Source organism: Mobula birostris, chromosome 10, assembly GCF_030028105.1.
Source record: "Mobula birostris isolate sMobBir1 chromosome 10, sMobBir1.hap1, whole genome shotgun sequence".
Taxonomy (NCBI): Eukaryota; Metazoa; Chordata; class Chondrichthyes; order Myliobatiformes; family Myliobatidae; genus Mobula; species Mobula birostris.
In genome coordinates, this window is record NC_092379.1 from 94787600 (window position 1) to 94808524 (window position 20925).

The window sequence follows — 20925 nt, forward strand, 5'->3', positions numbered from 1 at the left end:
TGAACACTAAATAAAAACAGAAAATATTGGGAAGCCTCAGCAGGTCAGGCAACATTTGTGGAAAGAGAATTGGTCAATCTTTTTGATCTGAGATGTTCTGGTGAAGGGTCGCAGACCCCAGTTTACTGTTTCTCTTTCCGCAAATACTACCTGACCTGCTGAGTTGTTTTTTTTCAGATTTCCTTCAACTGCAGTCCTTTAAGATCTCTGAATGATGTTCTACAGTAACAATAACTGCTCATGTCATGAAAATAAGTTGGTAAAGGTGCGAGGAAAACAGCTAGGGTAGTTCTGCACAGAGTGGGAGGATGGGAAAGTGCAGTCAGAAATGAGCGCTTATGGTATCTGCAGTTAGTATTTCAGGGTGAAGAACGTCAGAGCTGTGAGAAGGAGGGTTAGGTAGATATACAATGGTTTCAACCCTGCTGCCAGCCACAACAGCGTTCTCCCATTAATACCTCGCTCCATCTTTAAATGGTGCTTAGGAAAGAGCTCAGCCTCTGTCGCCTCTGGTTCTATGCTGTATTTTCTTGCAAGAGAGAAGGATTTCCAGCAGTCCTCATTGTTACAGTTGAATGGCAATCAGCTTTTGCAAACTGTGAGATATGGGTGTGTGGTTTGCAGAAGTGCTAAGTGCGTGAGGGTGTGGTGAAGGTATTAGCCAACATTAATAGATACCATTTACAGTAAGTTCCAGGCACAATGTACGAGGTGTGGTATAGACTATCTGTAGCTTGTGTTAGCTGCTCACAATATTATCTCCTGCTAAACAACGTTGGGTGTTATCTCTATTGCATATTGCAATCAAAAAACATGGATCAATCACATGACTTCATATGTGAAAGTAAGTTGTTATGGGGTAAACATGGTATATGGATAAGAAAGTGACTGACACCATCATTTCGAAGAGGTTAAAATACCAATTGTAGACACACACTGGTAAGAAATTTTACCTCTCAGTCTCTATAACTATATTGAGGAGCTATGGAACTTAGCCTCAAAGTACCCAAGATAACATATTTTTGGTAGATTTTTACTTGTTAATACTGTAAATATTAAGTGTTGTAAATAAAAGGAGGAGGACTAATACTTTAAATATTAAGTGTTGTAAATAAAAGGAGGAGGACTAATGACACAATCTACCTCGAGCTAGCTGCCACACCTTGAACTCTGCCCCACTTGGGTCAGTTTCAGATATACAAAAACTTGATGCTTGTTTTTTTCAAATAATATAGTTGTGCTGAGTTAAGTGGTGTTAGATACTATTAGCTGGTAGAATGTGACATTTCATGAAGTATTCAGTTAACTTTAATCTTTGAAATTCATCTGGAACTGTGTAAGATATGTTCAGAGCTTCATACTGAATGTTGATCTCCTTGGAAATTTATTGTCATTGGTTCTGAATGTATGTCTGGAAAATTGTTTAATTCCCAGTGGACATTTGATGTTTTCTCTAAATCTAGTGGAGAAAATATCAAATCATCTTGTGGGAGGCTCAGTGGCACAGCGGTTAGTATAGTCACTACACAGCGGCAGCAATCACTGATCAGGGTTCGATTCCCACCACTGATTCTAAGAAGTTTGTACATTTTCCCAGTGATTGCATGGGTTCCAATCTGCACCTTGTAAGGCATGAAAATGCCCGATGCAGGCCTCTCATGGTCTGAGTCAATGTTCCCTCCCCCCTCCCCTCCTCATCCGATTTCCTCCTGCATTCCAAAACCGTACGGATTAGGGTTGGTGTGTTGTGGTCATACTATGGCGACACTTGGCTGCCCCAGCACAATCTTGACTGATTCAATGTGATGCAAATAATGCATTTCACTGTATGTTTTGAATGTACAGTACACGTGACAAATAAATCTGATATTATTTTATAATCCTGCACCGAGGCTTTCAATGCAGCACTTAAACCTATTGTATTCTCATCTCAACATACACAAAATATTGGAGGAATTATGCAGGCCAGGCAGCGTCTGTGGAAATGAACAACCAGGCAACGTTTTGGACCGAGATCCTTCTCCTGGACTGGAAAGGTAGGGGAAGGACACCAGAATAAATAAAAGTGGGGGGAGGGGAAGGATAGCTAGAAAGTGAGAGGTGAAGACATTTCCAAAGGGATCTTTACCACTAAACACATCCTTACCTTCCTCCCCCCCACCCACTCTCTGCTTTCCACATGGATTGCTTCCTCTGTAATTCCCTTGTCCATTTGACCCTCGCCGTTAATCTCCTTCCTGTCACTTACCCCTGCAAGCAGCCAAGGAGCTACACTTGGCCATTCACCTGGTCCCCCACCTCCATTCTGGGACCCGGGCAGTCCATCCAGGAGAGGCATCATTTCACTTGTGAATCTGCTAGGGTTGTCTATTGTATCCGGCGCTCCTGATGCAGCCTCATCTGCATTGGTGAGACACATCGTAAATTGGGGGACCGTTTCATCAAGCACCTCCGCTCCATCTGCCAAACGCAGAACTTCCCAGTGGCCCAAGATTTTCATTTCTATTCCCATTTCCATTCCCATTCCAACATGTCAGTTCACAATGAGACCACCCTCAGGGTGGAGAAGCAGCAGCTTATATTGCATCTGGATAGCCTCCAAGCTGATGGCATGAACATCAATTTTTCCTTCTGGTAAAAAATTACCCCCACCCCTTCCCTTCGTCTTTGAATCCCCACTCTGGCTTCTCACCCGCCTATCACCTCCCCCTATAGCCCCTTCTCCTTCCATTTCTCCAATGGTCCACTCTCTTCTCCATCCAGATTTCTTCATCTCCAGCCCTTTACCTTTCCCACCTACCTGGCTTCACCTATCGTTGTTAGCTATCCTTCTTCCTCTTCACCCACGTTTTTATTCTGACATCTTTCCCCTTCATTCCAGTCCTGAAGGATGATCTCTGCCCGAAACTTCAACTATTTATTCATTTCCATAAATGCTGCCTGATCTGTTGAGTTCCTCCAGCATTTTGTGTATGTTGCTTTGGATTTCCAGCATCTGCAGAATTTCTTGTGTTCTAATCTGAGTCATTTTTCAGTGTATTACAGCTACATTTAGTTCACTTTCAGTCACAGTTCTCCCACCTGTAAGTGATGTACATCAGCTTTAAAATGAATAGCGTGGTGAGGAGCATGACGTTGGTGCATTGCTTGAATTGCAAACAAAAGCCATGATAAACTGCAGATCACAATATTTGTGCTACATCTTGGAGCTAATAGATTGGGAGATATCAGCGTCAAATCAGCAGCACTTACACTAAACGAGAGGGGAAAGGAATTGTCCACTGGACGGTTTCTGGAACAAGTGTCCCAGGAAATGACATAATTAAAGTTCAGACACGCAGCAGAAGGGTAGAAGAAATTGGATGCGGATAAAGTTAAATAGATTCAAAGGAAAATGTCAGCATCATAGAACAAAGCAGTAATTTGGGAAGTAATAAGCAGGAAAGGGAGGGAAGTTAATGATAAACAGGAGAATGTCGGCAGATACTGGAAATCCAAATCAGCATACACAAAATGCTAAAGGAAATCAGTATGTCTGGCAGCATTAATGGAAATGAATAAAACAGTCAATGTTTCAGGCCGGGTCCTTTCATTCCTCAGTGAAAAAAGTCATATTAAAGAAATTAAAGAATTAAATTTACGCTTTGTACTTAAATTCAAAGGCAGTTGTAACAAGTCAACCATTAAAGAGTTTTGGTTGAATGGAGACCAATGTCAGCAATTAAATATTCTGTGGTACTTGACATACAAAGGGCAAGCAAAATGGAAAATGTGAGGATTGGGAGAGGGGTATTTTTAACTCTTCATAAAAGATGACACAAAGGCAGTAATGTGGAGCGATAAAGGATGGAAAAAAAAGAGTATAACAGTTATAGGTGGGATGGAAGTAGTAACACACCACAATTTATAAAGGTGCACACACATGCAAAATGCTGGAGGAAATGAGCAGGTCAGGCAACATCTATGGAAATAAATAGTCAACATCTTGTGTTTTTTCCAGTATCTGCAGAATCTCTTGACATTTAGGATTATACAGTGCAAATACTTTCTAAATTCTTCTCAGGAGCAAGACTGCTGGAGAAAATATTAATCAAGAAACAAGCAGGGCTTATAGCAAAGGTAATAAAATATTTGTGGAACACATTAATACCTTTACACAATTGGGTCTGTACTGTAGATGATCCATCAATGTAGATTACTTTTAAATACCTTTGAAAAGGGATATTGACCTATTCAGTTCAAGGGCACGTTGGATGGTAGTGAGTGTTGCCTTTTGCTGTTTTGCCCATTTCCTGAATGACTGAAAAACAGTAACAGATTCAGCCTGAGATCAGTTGCTAGGAAAATGCTAGAATCTATGAGAAGGACATGGTAACATGACAGTTCTATGATTTCCTGTCATAAAATTAATCAATTTAGTTTCATGAAAGGAAAATTGTGTTTGATGGATCTGAAAGTTTCTTGAGCGTTTCTAGGTGGCAGGAGAAATGAGAGTCAATGAATGAAGTATATTAGGATTCTTTGATAAAGCTACACATACAATGTTTACTTGGGATTAATGTATTGCAAGGTTAAAGAACTGATTAAAGGAAAGAAAGTAGTGCAGGAACATTTGCATGCTTTCAGCCTGGAATGCTTTTACTCGTGGGTAGAGGCCCCTACTTCATTACTAAGAAAAATCAGGACTGTTTGATCGGAAAGAGCAGGAAATTGAGTTAATGAATGTCTCGTATAAAATGTTCCAGATTTGGAAGCTCCATCAGGCATCTGAAGACAGAGGTCCATGGACAAAATAATAGAGGGAGGAGACAGGAGGCTCAGCTACTCGCTGACAGCTGTGACATGTGTGGGTTCTTCAGTTTTGCCAAGGCCGTCAGCAGGTCAAATGATCGGGCTGTACCTCACTGAGAGCCAAGAACAGAAGTAAACTCAACAGGGAGTCCATGGCTGTGGGAAGGAACACTTCCAAGGTGTTGCCAACTGTAACTCTGATAATGATGTCAATGCCCTGGGCTCGATCCATAGCAACCTATTTGGTCATTGGCTTATTGTTCAGAATCCGAATCAGGTTTAATATCACTGGCATCTGTCATGAAATTTGTTATTTTGCAGCAACAGTACATTACAATACATACAGTACTGTATATAGTTAAAAAAACTAAAAAATATATAATAAATATAAATAAATGTATTTTAAAATATATTTTAAAAATTAAATTAATTAAGTAGTGCAAAAAGAAAATTCTTTTAGTGCAATATATTGAGTTCCTCAAGCACATTGAAACTAAATTCAAATTACCACAAAACATTTACAAAAAAGCTTGCTTGCTCGCTTTACTTATTTATTTATTTGTCTATCTACCTATTTATCTGTTTGTTTGTTTGTTTGTTTATTTATTTGTCAGTTTATTTATTTATTTATTTATTTATTGATCGATCGATTAATTGATTGAGATAGAACGCAGTATAGACCTTTTCTGACCTTTGAGCCACGTTACCCAGCAATTGCCTGATTTAATCCTAGCCTAATCACAGGATAATTTACAATTATAAAATTGTAAATTTGTCATTTACAATGACATATTAACTTTCCAACCTAATGTCATTGGACTATGGGAGTAAACCAATGCACCCAGAGGAAACTCACACAGTCATGGGCAGAATGTACAGACTTATTATAGGCAGCAGCTGGAATTGAACCTGGTACAGTAAAGCATTGTGCAAGCCTCTATGCTATTGTGCCAAAATATTCTAGACTCACAATTTAAAAAGACATTTTGGAAATGGCAGAGATAATTTGATAATCTGGGATTTCGTGGCTCTGGAGGCGGGCGGACTCGAGGCTGCTGCTACTTCAGGAAACTGGTGTGTTGTGGGAGTCGGAAGATCAAAAACAGTGGGCTGGCTGCTGGTTGTGTGTCCAGAGACCCAAGTTCTTTGGGCACAGAGCTCAGAAAAAGCAACGCAACAGACTTTTAACATCGTAAATCAGCAAGTTGTTTTGTTATGTCTCCCCTCTCGCTGTGAAACAGGAACACCTCTTTTTCCCTTGTTAGAGAGAGAGAGAGAGAAAGCCTGTGGGGTGTCAAAATACTGGTAAATGAGTAGTCTTTGGGGTACTGCAAGTCTGTGTTTTTATTGATGCTTTGCTGCCCGCTTGAGTGCTAGGTGGAGAGTGCTGATGCTTTTTTTGCTGCTGGAGGAGAGGGGTAGTTGTTTTGCTGCTGCTTATGCATGGGTTGGGGAGACTTTGGGGTTCTAACATTTAACTGTTGTTCATTCTTTGGGACACTCCTCTGATTTTCATGGATGTTTGCGAAGAAAAAGAATTTCAGAATGTATATTGTATACATTTCTCTGCCATTAAATATACATTTGAAACCTTTGAAAAGAAAGGGAGGAGAAACTACTTTTGTAGATGGCTTGCATGCATAGTTATTAAAAAGTATAAGAGAGATAGTGTTGGTTACATGTGAACATTTGTTAGTAAATATAACAGTTACAAACTAATACCTCATGATTCCAGAAATTTAAAAAGAAATTTGGATGAAGTACAGAGAACTGTATACTAATTATTTTAAGTTGTTGGTAGGAAATATAATGAAATCCTTCCTCATAAATGTAGAAAAACATCATTAAATTGTAAATACTGTTGTACACTCAATACAGATTATAAATGAGCACGTTATGCTTGTGTAAACTTTGTGAGTTCTTTGAAGAAGTAACAGATAATGTGAGAGACAAAATATATTTCAATTTTCAATGAAGTACAACATAATGGACTTGTGTATAAGGAAAGAACATGTGGAGCTGTGGAGCTGTGGAGCTGAAGGGCACATGGCCAGCTGACTATGAGAAAGTGTCTGAGTAACTTTAACCAATAAAAAATGGGTAAATTAGGGTTATGTGAAATATTAAAATTAAGGATATCTCAAACTTTTCCCTTTTGGCAAATGAACAACTAACTTATCTTTACAAGCAATTTGTCCATTTATTATGATGAGGCTTTTGGACATCAAACTAACCTGCCTAACCAGGAGAGTCATCATCTGCTGAGAGCTAGATCTGTGGCATTCTAGACTGGCGATCTAGAGCTGTACAAGAAGTCCAGGTATGACCTATGGAAGGCTATTTTAAGAGCAAAGAAACAATTCCGGTTGGAGTTGGAGATGGAATTGGGTGCACATCAGCTCTCTCAGGGTTTGCAGGTCATTACTTCCTACAAGGCAAAACCTAGTATCATGAATGGCTGTGATGCGTCACTTCTACATGAGCTAAAAGCCTTTCATGCACACTTTGAAAGGGAGAATAAAGCTATACCTGTGCAAATCCCTGCAGCATCTGATGACCCTGGGAACTCTGTCTCAGAGGCTGATGTCAGAATATCTTTTAAGAAGGTGATCGCTCACGAGGCACCAGGCCTTGATGAGGTACCTGGTAGGGCGCTGAAAACCTGTGGCAACCAATTGGTGGGAGTGTTGAAAGTCATCTTCACTCTCTCACTGCTGCAGTTGGAGGTTCCCACCTGCTCCAAAAGGGCATCAATCATACCAGGACCCCGTAAGGTCAAGGTGGTTTACCTCAATGAATATCATCCAGTGGCACTCCCATCAACTGTAATGAAGTGTTTTGAGAGGTTAGCCATGGCCAGAATTAGTCTGTGTCTCAGTAAGGACCTGGACCTGCTGCTATTTATCTATTGCTATAGATTACACTTAAACTGTGTATTCTGGTGATTCCAGTAAAATGGTGGCGTATCCGATCGCAGCGGCTGCTGTGGGGTCAATCAGAGGTATTATTTTCTTCTATAAACGTATATATTATGATTGCAAGACCCTGCTGGACATTAAAAACTGGAAGTACTGCAGGTTTGCCCCATCATTGAGTTGGTCATTGGTAGGGAATCTGAAGCAGCTGGATTTAGTGCGCATCGTGCTACTGCCCGCGTCAGAGAGGTGCTGGAGGATTCGGTGCTAAATGTGGTGTGCAATCTAACAGTGAGTGATCACCTTAGTCGCATTTCTTGTGATTGCAAGATCCAGTTGGACATTGCTAACGTAGGATGCTGCAAGTCCGATTCACTGACCTATTGGAGGACGGCAGGGGAGCTGCATGGCCTTGGCTGTAGCGAGGACCAGGCCTCAAGCTGAGGTGTCGCCTGTTTACAACTGCCCAGGTGAGAGGGGCCAGTGTGCTCCATCAGAGGTGGTGTGGCATGGCCTCCAAGCTCAAGTCAGTGCCACCCCCGCCCCAATGTTCGCTCGGCAGAAATCAAGCTTTATTGTGTTTGACTGCAGACTGCTCCAACACTCATGGGCTCAGGGTCTTGGACGACATTTTTTTTGCATGACTATTTCACTGATATCTTATATGTGCTATGTGTGCCTTGTGCTGTGTGTGACTGTTGGTACTATGTTTTGCATCTTGACCCTGGAGTAATACAGTTTCATTTGGCTGTATTCATGGGTGTTCTTGTATGGTTGAATGACAATTAAACTTGAACTTAAACTTGAATAGGTCTACTGTGGATGCATTCTCACCGGCTCGCAACCTGGCCTTGGATTCAAGGTTCAAGATTGCTTAATGTCATTCCAGTACACGAGTATAAAGGAGAATGAAATAATTGTTATTTCAGATTCGATGAAGCACAAAAAAATCACAACAGGATAATAACACAATAATAATAAAAATACAATAAATATAAATACACAAGGTAGTCGATATACATTGATTGTATTTCCATAAAGTGACACTAGGCACAGGAGCGACTGACAGGAAGTAATAAAGTCGTAGTGGTTGGGGTGCAGAGGAGTGAGTTAGTGGATGGAGGTGTTGAACAGCCTTACTTCTTGGGGAAACTAACTGTTATTAAGTCTGGTGGTCCTGGTGTGGATCCTATGAAGCCTCATCCCTGATGGGAATAGGACAAACAATCCATGAGCAGGGTGGGTGGGATTCTTCATGACGTTACTGGCCCTTTTTGGGTATCTTTCTGTATATATGCCCTTGATGGTAAGTAGGGTGGTGCTGGTGATGCGTTGGGCAGTTTTAACTAACCATTTGTAGAGCTTTCTTATCCACTGCAGTGTCATTTCCATACCACACAGTGATGCAGCTCGTTAGGATGCAGTACTGCACATATATAGAATGGCGTGAGTATAGATGTGTGTAGTCTAGCCCTCTTCAGCCTTTTCAGAAGTCCCAGGAGTTTTAAACTGCTGGCAGTTTCCACTGCTGTGCTGCTGATGTACAGAAGGGTGTGAGTGGTGCGAGTTCTCCTGAAGTTGATAACCACCTCCTTTGTATTGTTGACATTGAGGAGGAATTACTTGCCTGGCACCAGGCCCAGAGCTCTTCTACCTGCTCTCTGTAGGCCACCTCATTATGGTTGGTGATCAGCCCCACCACTGCCGTATCTTCGGCGAACTTGACGATGTGATAACTCGGGTGTTTGGTCGTGTAGTCACATCTGAGCAGAGTGTTGGACAGTGAGCTCAGCACGCAGGCCTGGGGGGACACCTGTGTTGAGGGTGACGGGGTGGGGGTTAGCGGTTGTGCATCCTGATTATCTGAGGTCGGTTGGTTAGGAAGTCCAACATCCAGCCACACAATGTGTATTAGACCTGTGGGACAATAATGTTGAATGCCAAACCGAAATCCAGAGACAGCATTCTGACATGCATTCTTGTTTCCTAGGTGTACCAGGGCCATGTGCATGACAGATGCCATGGCACCTGTTGTGGAGCAGTTCTGTCAGTAAGTATATTACTGAGTGACATGGTGTTCGATGATGGCCGAAGTACAGTGGAATGAACAGCTAACTGACTTTTAATAGGAACTGTGTAGAACAAAAGGAAAATAACATCTGCTAGGCCAACATGCAGCCTGGTACAGCTGTTCCAATCTATTCTTTTACTTTCTTCTTCTTACTTTTTAATTTACGTTATTTTTTGTATTTTTTTTCTCACGGTAACACGTCCAAGCTGCACCCTCTCTAACATGCTGGTAGAGAGAGTTTTATTTGGGTTTCCTTTAGTGCTGGAAATGGTTACATCCCGACATGTGGGACAGAAGCAAGGTCGCATTGGGTATTCCACGGAACAGCAAATCCCGGTTGGCTTAGCGAACAGAGCGGCAGACACCCCTGCTGAAATCCGGAGGAAAACACACAGAGGGGGATCACAAAGCCAAGGAAAGAGGACCAGGTCGAGACAACAGAGACTTTTGGAGAAGAGAAGTTCTGTGGGTAATACCGTTCCGCCTGACTGGAAGTGCACCGAGAGCGGTAAGCGGCGTGAAGGAGTGGGGTGCCTACTGTTCTGGCTAACAACGGATGGTGCAATCTGGGGTATATTACGATCAAGGAACGTGTTTGCAGACTGGATATTGAACTTTTTACTGTTGGACTTTGGCCACATTTCACCGTGATACAACACTTGGCGGCACGGGAGGTCGTTCCTGCCTGTGGCCATCGAAGGTGCAGCTCCTCCCGTGGAGGGTCAGACACCCTGAGCCAATAGGCTGGTCCTGGACTTATTTTCCATCTGGCATAGTTTGCATTTTGGTGTTTGATTGTTGGGGTTTTTTGTATTGCTATATTTACGCTCTATTCTTGGTTGGTGCGGCTGTAACGAAACCCAATTTCCCTCGGGATTAATAAAGTATATCTGTCTATCTATCTATCTAGCACCACAAACCAAAACTCTCAAACTAAAATCTAACACCATCACTTTGGCCTAGAAACAGTAGCTTAATACTAAGATAATAGCATTCCTTTAGAGTGTTAATCTAAATTCTAATACAAACAAGAGAAAATCTGCAGATGCTGGAAATCCAAGCAACACACGCACACAAAATGCTGGAGGAACTCAGCAGGCCAGGCAATATCTATGGAAGAGTGTGTAGTTAATGTCTAGAGCCAGAATCCTTCAGCAGTACATGCTGAATGGTCTCAGTCCCAAACATCAACTGTACTCCTTTCCATAGGTGCTGCCTGGCCCGCTGAGTTCCTCCAGCGTTTGGTGTGTGTTGCTTAATCAAAATTCTAATCTTCTTTACTGAAATGTGGACTAAGGTAAGTAGGGAGCATTGCAGTCACTGGGCTTTGGTCAAGACTTGTTAAGACTGAATCAAAAAAGAAGGGAATTAAATACAATCCTAAAGAAACCCTAATTAGCTAGAACATACATACACAAGAGCATGATTGCCAAGCACTTTCAGATGTCTACCTGTGAGGGCACCCAGACTCTGTCCAGAGTCCATGGTTATGACAGAGACCGCCTCCCTAGGTGCAGCTCTTGAGGTGGCAGAGACGTGAGCCCATTGGAAGTCCTAGATGAGAGATTTGGCCAGGATGTCACAAGAAAGTTCCTCTGGGCCACATCCATCCCAATCCACAAGGTACTGGATTGGGTCCATGGCGTTTTCAAGGGCGAGAGTGAGCAGCCAGAAGTCTTAGGACAGATTGACACCAATGACAATGTAGGTAGACAAGGTGAGGGGTCCTGAAGAGAGATTTTAGGGAGCTAGGTAGAAAGCTGAGAAACAGGGCCCACAGGGTAGTAATCTCTGCATTGCTGCTTGTGCCATGTGCCAATGAGGGGAAGATTAGGATGATTTGCCAGGTGAGTGTGTGGCTGATAAACTGGTGCAGGGGTTAGGGGTTCAGATTTCTGGATCATTGAGATCTCCTCTGGGGGAGGTACGACCTATACAAAAGGGATAGGTTACACCTGAACCAGAAGGGATTCAAAATCCTTGTGGGCAGGCTGGCTAGAGTTGTTCAGGAGGGTTTAAACTAATTTAGTGGGGGGGAATGGGAACTGGACTGATAGTGCTGAAGATGACGTAGCTGGTTTACAAACAGAGGCAATATGTAGTGAGAACAGGCTGTTGATAGGGCAAAACTGCAGTCAACAGGAAGAGTTGCAACGTAAAAGGCGAAAAAAATCGAGAAAGGTGAATACAGGACTGAAGATGTTATAGTTAAGTGTGCACAATATACGGAATAAGGTAGATGAATTTATAGCCTAGTTACAGATTGTAGGCATCACTGAATCATGGCTGGAAGAAGATTCAAGATGGGAGCTTAATGTCCAAGGGTACACACTGTATCGAAAGGACAGGCAGAAAGGCAGACAGAGCAGCATTGCTCTGTTGGTAAAAATGAAATCAAGTCATTAGAAAGAAGTGACAGAGGGTTGGAAGGTATTGAATCATTGAGGATAGAGCTAAGGAACTGCAAGGGTAAAAAGACCCTTTGGAAGTTGTATACAGACCACCCCCCCCCCCCCAAACAGTAGTAAGGATGAGGTCTACAAATTACAATAGGAGATAGAAAATGCATGCCAATATGGTAATGTTACAATTGTCATGGGGGATTTCAATATGCAGATAGATTGGAAAACATTAAGTTGGTTTTAGAGGGAACTTCTAGAATGCCTATGAGATGGCTTTTTAGAGCAGCTCGTGATTGAGCCCACTAGGGGATCAGATATTCTGGATTGGGTGTTGTGCAATGAACTGGAATTGATTAGGGAGCTTAAGGTAAAAGAACCCTTAGGGGAAAGTAATCATAATATGATCAAATTCATCCTGAAATTTTGAGAAGGCGAAGCTACAGTCAGATGTATCAGTATTTCAGAGGAGTAAAGGAACTTACAGGGGCATGAGAGAGGAGTTAGCCAGCATTGATTGGAAAAGAGCACTGGCAGGGATGATGGTGGAAGAGCAACAGCTGGAATTTCTAGAAGCAATTTAGAAGGCACAGCATACAATATATACATACCAAAGAAGAAGAAGTATTATAAAGGCAAGATGACACAACCTTGGTTAACAAGAGATGCTGAAGCCAACATAAAAGCAAAAGGGAAGGCATATAATAGAGCAAAAAATTAGTGGGAAGTTAGGGGATTGGGAACCTTTTAAAAACCAACAGAGGCAACTAAAAAAGTCATTAAGAAGTTAAAGATGGAATCTGAAAGTAAGTTGACCAATAATGTTAAAGAGCATATCAAAAGTATCTTTATATACAGTACATAAAGTGTAAAAGAGAGGTGCGAATGGATACCAGACCACTGGAAAACGATGCTGAAGAGGTAATAATGGGGAACAACCAAATGGTGGACAAACTGAAAAGTATTTTGCATCAGTCTTCACTGCGGAAGACACTTGCAGTATGGAGGAAGATCCAGGTGTCAGGAGTTATGAAGTGTGTGAAGGTACCATTGCTGGAGAGAAGCTTCTTGGGAAATTGAAAGGGCTGAAGGTGGATAAGTCACCTGGACAAGATGGTGTACACCCCAGGGTTCTGAAACAGGTGGCTGAAGATATTGTGGAGGCATTACTAATGATCTTTCAAGAATCACTAGATTCTGGAATGGTTCTGGAAGACTGGAAAATTGCAAATGTCACTCCACTCTTCAAGAAGGAAGAGAAGCAGAAGAAAGGAAACTATAGGCCAGTTAGTCTGAACTCAGTGGTTACCAAAACGTTGGAGTTGATTATTAAGGATAAGGTTTCAGGGTACTTGGAAGCACATAATAAAATAGGCCATAGTCAGCATGGTTTCCTCAAGAGAAAATCCTGTCTATCACATTTGTTGGAATTCTTTGAAGAAATAAAAAGCAGAATAGATGAAGGAGAATCAGCTGATGTTGAGTACTTAGGTTTTCAGAATGCATTCGACAAGGTGCCAAATATAAGGCTGCTTAACAAGCTCTGAGCCTATGTTATTACAGGAAAGATTCTAGCATGGATACTGCAGTGGCTGATTGGCAGGAAGCAAAGAATGGGAATGAAGGGAGCCTATTCTGTTTGGCTGACTGTGGCTATGATATTCTACAGGGGCCTGTGTTGAGAAAAATTCTTTTTACATTATATGTCAATGATTTGGACGATGGTATTGATGCTTTGTTGCAAAGTTTGCAGACTACATAAAGATAGGTGGCAGGGAAGGTAGTTTTGCAGAATTAGAGATGCTACAGAAGAACTTAGATTAGGAGAATGGGCAAAGAAGTAGCAGATGGAATACAGTGTTGGGAAGTGTATGGTCATGCACTTTGGTAGAAGAAATGAAAGGGTTGACTATTTTCTAATGGAGAGCAAATACAAAAAACTGAGGCAGAAAGGGACTTGGGAGTCATTGTATAGAATTCCCTATAGGTTAATTTATAAGTTGTGTCTGTGGTGAGGAAGGCAAATACAATGTTAGCATTCATTTCAAGAGGCCTAGAATATAAAAGCAAGGACATAATGTTGAAGCTTTATAAAGCACTGGTGAGGCCTCATTTGGAGTATTGTGAGCAGTTTCAGATCCCTTATCTTAGAAAGGGTGTACTGAAACTAGAGAAGGTTCAAAGGAGTTCATGAAAATGATTCCGGGATTGAATGGCTTGTCATATGAAGAGTGTTCAATGGCTCTGGGTCTGTACTTACTAAAATTCGGAAGAATGAAGGGTGACCTGATTGAAACCTTTCAAATGGTGAAAAGCTTTGATAGAGTGGATGTGAAGATGATCTTTCCTATGGTGGGAAAGTCTAAGACCAGAGGACATAGCCTCAGAATAGAGGGGTGTCCTTTTAAAACAGAGGTGAGGAGGAATTTCTTTAGCCAGTGAGTGGTGAATCTGTGGAATTCTTTGCCACAGGCAGCTACAGAGGTCAATCCTTTATGCATATTTAAGGCAGAGGTTGATAGATTCTTGATTGGTCTGGGCATGAAGGGATATAGGGAGAAGGCAGGAGATTGGGGCTGAAAGGAAAATTGGATCAGCCATGATGAAATGGCAGAGCAGACTCAATGGACCAAATGGCCTAAAATTCTGCTCATATTTCTTAGGGTCTTATGGTCACTGGGGCAGTGACGAAGAGTTGCTTTAGCTCTGAGAATGCTTGGTCTGCTACACTTGTTCATTGGAATCCTGCAAAATTCTTCTTGGTGAGTGCATATATGGGAGCCTTGATGGAACTGAAGTTTCTGATGAAGCGATGATAAAAGTTTGAAGCCTCCATGAAACACCTCACCTCTTTGACCATAAGTGGTTTGAGCCACACTGTGACTGGCTGAAATTTGCATGGGTCCATTTGAACACTGGAAGAGGTGAGGATATAGCTGAAGAATGACACCTGCTCTTTGTAGAAATCGCACTTCTCTGGCCTGGCATGAAGCTTGTTCCCAAGGAGCCATCTGAAAGCCCTCTGGACATGCTGATGTGTTCCTGGTGAGAGCAGGAGTGGATAAGAATGTGGTCCAAATACACAAAATCAAGCTGATTCAATATATCCTGGAGCACATCATTAACCACGGCCTGAAAAAAAGCAAGAGTGTTGGCCATATCAAATGGCATGATGGTGCCTAGTGGAGGAGTTGAATGCTTCTCAGATGTGAACCAGGTTGTAAGCGTTGCACAGATCTGTCTTGGAGAATATGGTTGCTCCCTGGAGATGTTCAATGCAGAGGCAAGCAAGGGAAGAGGGTAGCAGTTCTTCAGCATGATGTTGTTGAGGGGCCAATAATCAATGCAGGAACAGAGCTTGCCTGCCTCCTTGATGTATTCTTCCTTGGCCACCATTTCATGATAGGAGAGGGAAAAGGTCTGGCCCTGGGGTGGACTAATAACAGGTAAGAAGTTAATGGCATAGTCATATAGCCAATGTGGAGACAGAGAGGAGGCCTTCTTCTTACAAAGACCTCAGGAAGGTCAGCACATTGAGCTGAAGCATCAGACAAATCCACACGAGTAGTTGGGGATTTGTTGACGAAGTCTGGAGCTGGACCCATTCAGGTAGAAGGCATGCTGATTCCCACTCTTGGCGCGCCTTTAGGGACCAAACAATCCATGGGTTGTGTCAAGATAGCCAGAGGAAGCCAAGCACCAAGGCATTTCATGTGAATCAACGGAATAGAAGGGGAACTGCTCAATATGGTTGCCTTCTAGCACAAGTTGGAGGGGTATGGTGGAAAGGTGGATCCTGCTGGTGCCCAGAGGACTACCTTCCAAAGCCTTGACAGCAATATTCTCTCTCAATTGTTGATTGGGAACTCCCCATCTTTGAGCCAGGGATATCTATGCTCCGGAGTCAATAAATGCCAGAGGCTCATAGATCTGGGACCTCTATGACAGGGAAGCTGGGACTATTACTCAGTTTGCTGAAGACGGTTGTGGAGAGAATTGACCCATCAGAGTTTCTCTTCTTGCTGATGGGTATCTTCTTTAACTGGGTGCTTGGCACAAGATGCCCTGTAGTGCCCTGGATAGCCATAATTGAGACAGGAACCTATTCTCTTGCACCTGTAACACGCTGTAATGTTTCACTGCTAATGTAATGGTTTCTCTGTAGTAGCAATGCTTGGGTTATGACTAAAGATAACGGGGCTTTGGATTGTGGTGGCTATGCAATAAGAGAAAAGTTGTTCTTTCTTGTGAGTCTGGAAGAGAGATTTTTGCGGTCTTTTGTCGGGGAGAGAAGAAGAAGGAAGACGTGTGTGGAGAGAGCTGGTAGACCACTGGAAGGAGTGGACCGGGAGCGAGGGTCCGAAGATCAGCAATGCTTGGAGGAGTAAATGGTTGATGAATGGTCGTATTAGTGAGCTCCAACGTGCACTTTTGACTTTTTACTTAAACTGGGCCCTTTTTCTTTTTATTTTCTTTACTAACTCTATATTCAGATTAAGAATTGTAAAGTTCAATCATTTAATTGCATATGGTGTACTGTCTGATATTTCGTGGTGCGGATTTGTAACCAGGCAACACATCACACAGCATCCACACAAACGAGATTTCTCAGCTTGGTGGGGCCAGAAGTTGTCTTCCCCTAGATGAACACTTGCTGGCCGAGCCTGGGGGTTACACACCAATCTCACTCCTCCCAAGGTACAGTTGGTAGAGGCCCCCCATCTGCATGGTCTTCTCCATGAATGGTGTACTGGGTGACGAGAGTGAGGGTGAAGACAGATGGTGATCTAAAGAGTAGGAGGCTCAGGACATTCTCTCTGTGCAACTCAGTTGCCCAGGCGTCCATTCAAAGAGCCAGATTTATCATATCATCCAGGCTGTCAGTTTACCATGCACTGTGATCTAATTGCAGACCCCTGCACAGCCCATGCTAGAAAGCAGTGATGAGGGATTCCCTCATTCCACCCTGTCTCAATCACAAAAGTGCAGAAATTTACTGCATAGTTCCTCACTGTCGTTTTCCCTTGGCGTTTGTCCAGGAGTTGGAAGGCAAGCTTCTGACCTCGTAATGGAGGATTAAACACTGTTAAATTGCTGGAAAGACTGGGCAGTGGGGGAACCTTTATCTCATAGAGCACTGAGCAGACTTAGTCAGAGTCTGCCTAAGAGGTTCACCGTGTAAGCCAATTTACATGCATCATCACCAAACCAACCTGTCTAGGCTTGGAAAGTCAGCTCTCACTGGGTAATAAAGTTCCTGCAGCCATCAACGTCACCAGATTATCTGCCTGATGGAGGAATGCTCCGTTCAGATCTGGAATGCTGCCAAAGATATCGGGGCGTTAGTGGCTGAGGCTGATGAGACTGCTACAGAGGAGCATGTTGGAGGTGCTGATGCTGGGAGTGGCCTGGCAGCTGTGAGAGCGGTATTGGTTTCCACCTGATCCTGGCTGTCTGTGTGAGCGGCTGACCAGCAGCATTGAAAGCAGCAATGCCTGCCACCTGATTTTGGCATCTGTGGTGAGTTGCTGAACCTTCACTGCAAGTGCTGATGCCTGTTTTTCCTGCTTGGACTGGGCTTGCCACTCTGAGAGTAATTGTCATGCTGTATGAGCCACTTCTGCCAACTCAGCCTCCACTGACTTTAACTTCACTCCTACCTGACAAGTGAGTTTCAGTACCACGGTCAGCAACATTCCCTCTAATTTTTTTACAGCTTTGCGGACCAACCATCTGTGTAGGAAAGTTTTACATGGCCTGAAAACTGCTTGGCACTTTAGATGTTTAGTTTTGTAATATGCATGCTATAAGTATTTAGAATGAAAGTTTATTAATTGAAGGGAATAATGAAGTACAGTACAGCAAAGAAAATCTTTCACGATTCATAAACTTTTTCTCGTCTGTTTTTACTGAAAATCCATTGTCTATAAACACTGTCCAATTTTGCATCCAGATGCAAAATACATCTTAATCCTCATTAGATCATCCAAATGTTCCTCTTCCAGTCTGTTTCTGAATTTACATTTGATTGATTTTATATGAGTAAATCCACGTTTGCAATCAGCACAAGAAGCGTGAAATGTTCCAATGATGTCAACAAGAATTGGCAGTTCTTCAACTTCTTCATTTCTAAGCATGTAGTTCAACATCAGTGAACGCCTTAAATGGACCAGCTTAACTTTCTCAGAAATGACAAATTTAAAATTGCAGTATTGATGTGATATTTTTGAGGCAACAGTTTTGTTGTGGATTATAATGGTAGCTGGGTATTTGTCAGTCGTAAAACTTTCACTTTTCCAAATTCAAAATTGGTTGCATTTGCAATAGTATAGGGTCAAAAGCTTACTGTTCAGTGTAACAGTGTTGTAACTTGAAACACTAACAACCTAAATATGTTGAAGCTTGGAAATGTTTCGAAGTAAAGGTTGTGGTATATTTATTATTTAGAAAATTTGTGGATTGTACTCATTAACACATAATTAATTGCAGAGTATTTCACAATTACATCAGCATTTTTTCAACGTTATATTAGCATTCTGTAAAAGAAAATTCCAACTGCATGGCAAGAAAGGTGATGTGCATGGGAGCTTTTCAGTTACTGCGTGGCTGCACACCTGCGCAGTTTAGAGGGAACAGTGATAGTCAGCTGTTCTCTCTCCACTGGGTGCATTTTGATGTTCGAGCCTTGCTGACAGTGTTTGTTGATGGCTGAAGTGCAGAGGGAGAGACACTGAATGAAATTGAACAGTTCACTGAGTTCTAATAAGAACTGTGTATAACAAAAGGAAAATACAAATGCCAGGTAAACAGGGCCGCTAATTAAAATTCTCAAACTAGAAACTATCACCATCACTGTAGCTCAGAAGCAGTAACTTAATACTTGTTGTTGTTGTTGTTGTTGTTGTTCGTCCATCGTACGTCGATGAGGACCTTGACACCATTATTGATGGTGTCGAGACTAGCGCGTGACTTGGATTTAAGTGACGGAGAGTTGCGCAGCGTCAGCCTCACTCTCTCTTCCCAATTCCCATCTGGATCCAGTGGCAAGACAGAGTTGAGACGGCTGGAGATGGGACTAGGCGCAGTGGATGGCCAGGACGTCTTCTGTGTCTTGTCCTGCTCTACACGTTCCACGACACTTGCAGAGACCGCCTTCTTGACCGTTGGACCTTCCATGGGTCTCGTCCGCTCAATCCACCGGAGTCTGTCTTCACATGCTGGGATAGACAACTCCCTATCTCACCGAGAGTTTGAGACCCGTCGACTACCCTCACCTGGTTTAGCTGGCTTGTCGAAGCTGTTGCCCGGGGTGTGGTCGCTGTCGAATGCAAACAGCTACGGGGAGCCACAGGTGAGAGCTGAGTGCCAGGTGGGGACCAAAGGTGGACTAACCGCCTTGAAAAGGACGCGACGTGTTACCCCACCAGAGGTGCTAACTTAATACTAAATTAATATCAAAGATGAGAACATCTGTAGATGCTGGAAATCCAAAGCAACACATACAAAATGCTGAAGAAACTCAGCAAGCCAGGCAGCGTTTATGGAAAAGAGTAAACAGTTGACACTTCGGGCCAAGACCCTTCATCAGGACTCAGGTCGTCTGTTTAATCTTTTCCATAGATACTGCCTGGCCTGCTGAGTTCCTCCAGCATTTTGTCTGTGTTACTAATTTAATAATTGCTCCATTACAATGTCAATCTAAGTTGTAATCTTATTTCCCAGAACGTGCATTAAGGTAAGCTGTGCTTCTATCAAGATTCGACAAGACTGAAACAAAAATACGACGACAAAGAAACCTGAGTTGGCTGGAATGTGCATACACACAATGTGATTGCGGCTGTTCCTTTCAGCTGCCCATCTGTGAGGGTGCCCAGACTGACAGGTGAATGGAGTTTTTGATATCAGAATCAGAATCAGGTTTAATATTACTGGCATATGTCATGAAATTTGTTAACTTTATGGTAGCAGTACAATGAAATACATGATAAATGAATATAGAGGAAAAAATTGAATTACATTAGGTATACATATGTCTATTAACTAGTTAAACTAAGTAGTGCAAAAAAAACAGGAATAAAGAAATAGTGAGGTAGTATTCATTGTTTTTAATGTCCATTTAGAAATCGGATGGCGGAGGGGAAGAAGCTCTTCCTGAATCACTGAGTGTGGACCTTCAAGCTTCTCTACCTCCTGCCCAATGGTAACAATGAGTAGAGGGCATGTCCTGGGTGGTGGGGATCCTTCCTGATGGACGCTGCCTTCCTAAGGCACCACTTCTTGAAGATGTCTTGGGTACTCTGGAGACCATGATAGAGCTGACTGAGTTTATAAGTTTGAAATATTGAGTAATAATAGAATATTGCAACTTGTTTCAATCTTGTTCTGTATCCTTCACACCAGATGGTGATGCAGCCAGTCAGAATGCTCTCCATGGTATATTTGTAGAAGTTTTCCAGTGTTTTAGTTGACAAACTATATCTCCTGAAACTCCTAATGAAATATAGCTGCTGTCTTGCCTTCTTTATAGCTGTATCAATGTGTTGTATTCAGGTTAGGTCCTCGGAGATGTTGACACCCAGGAACTTTGAATTTCTCAATCTCTTCACTTCTGATCCCTCTATCAGGATTAGTTTGTGTTGCATCATTTACCCTTTCTGAAATCCGCAATCAGCTCTTTGATTTTGGTGACAATGAGTGCAAGATTTTTGCTGCGACACCAGTCAACTAACTGGTATATCTCAGTCCTGTA

General features: G+C 42.5%; 1 long non-coding RNA gene across 1 annotated transcript; it reads left to right on the forward strand.

The window, feature by feature from the left end:
• Window positions 1-820: 820 nt before the first annotated feature.
• LOC140204552 (uncharacterized) lies at window positions 821-20320 on the forward strand. Its single transcript, XR_011887667.1, has 3 exons — window positions 821-939; window positions 19899-20058; window positions 20297-20320. It is a non-coding gene; the product is annotated as an uncharacterized lncRNA (long non-coding RNA).
• The last annotated feature ends 605 nt before the right edge of the window (window positions 20321-20925 follow it).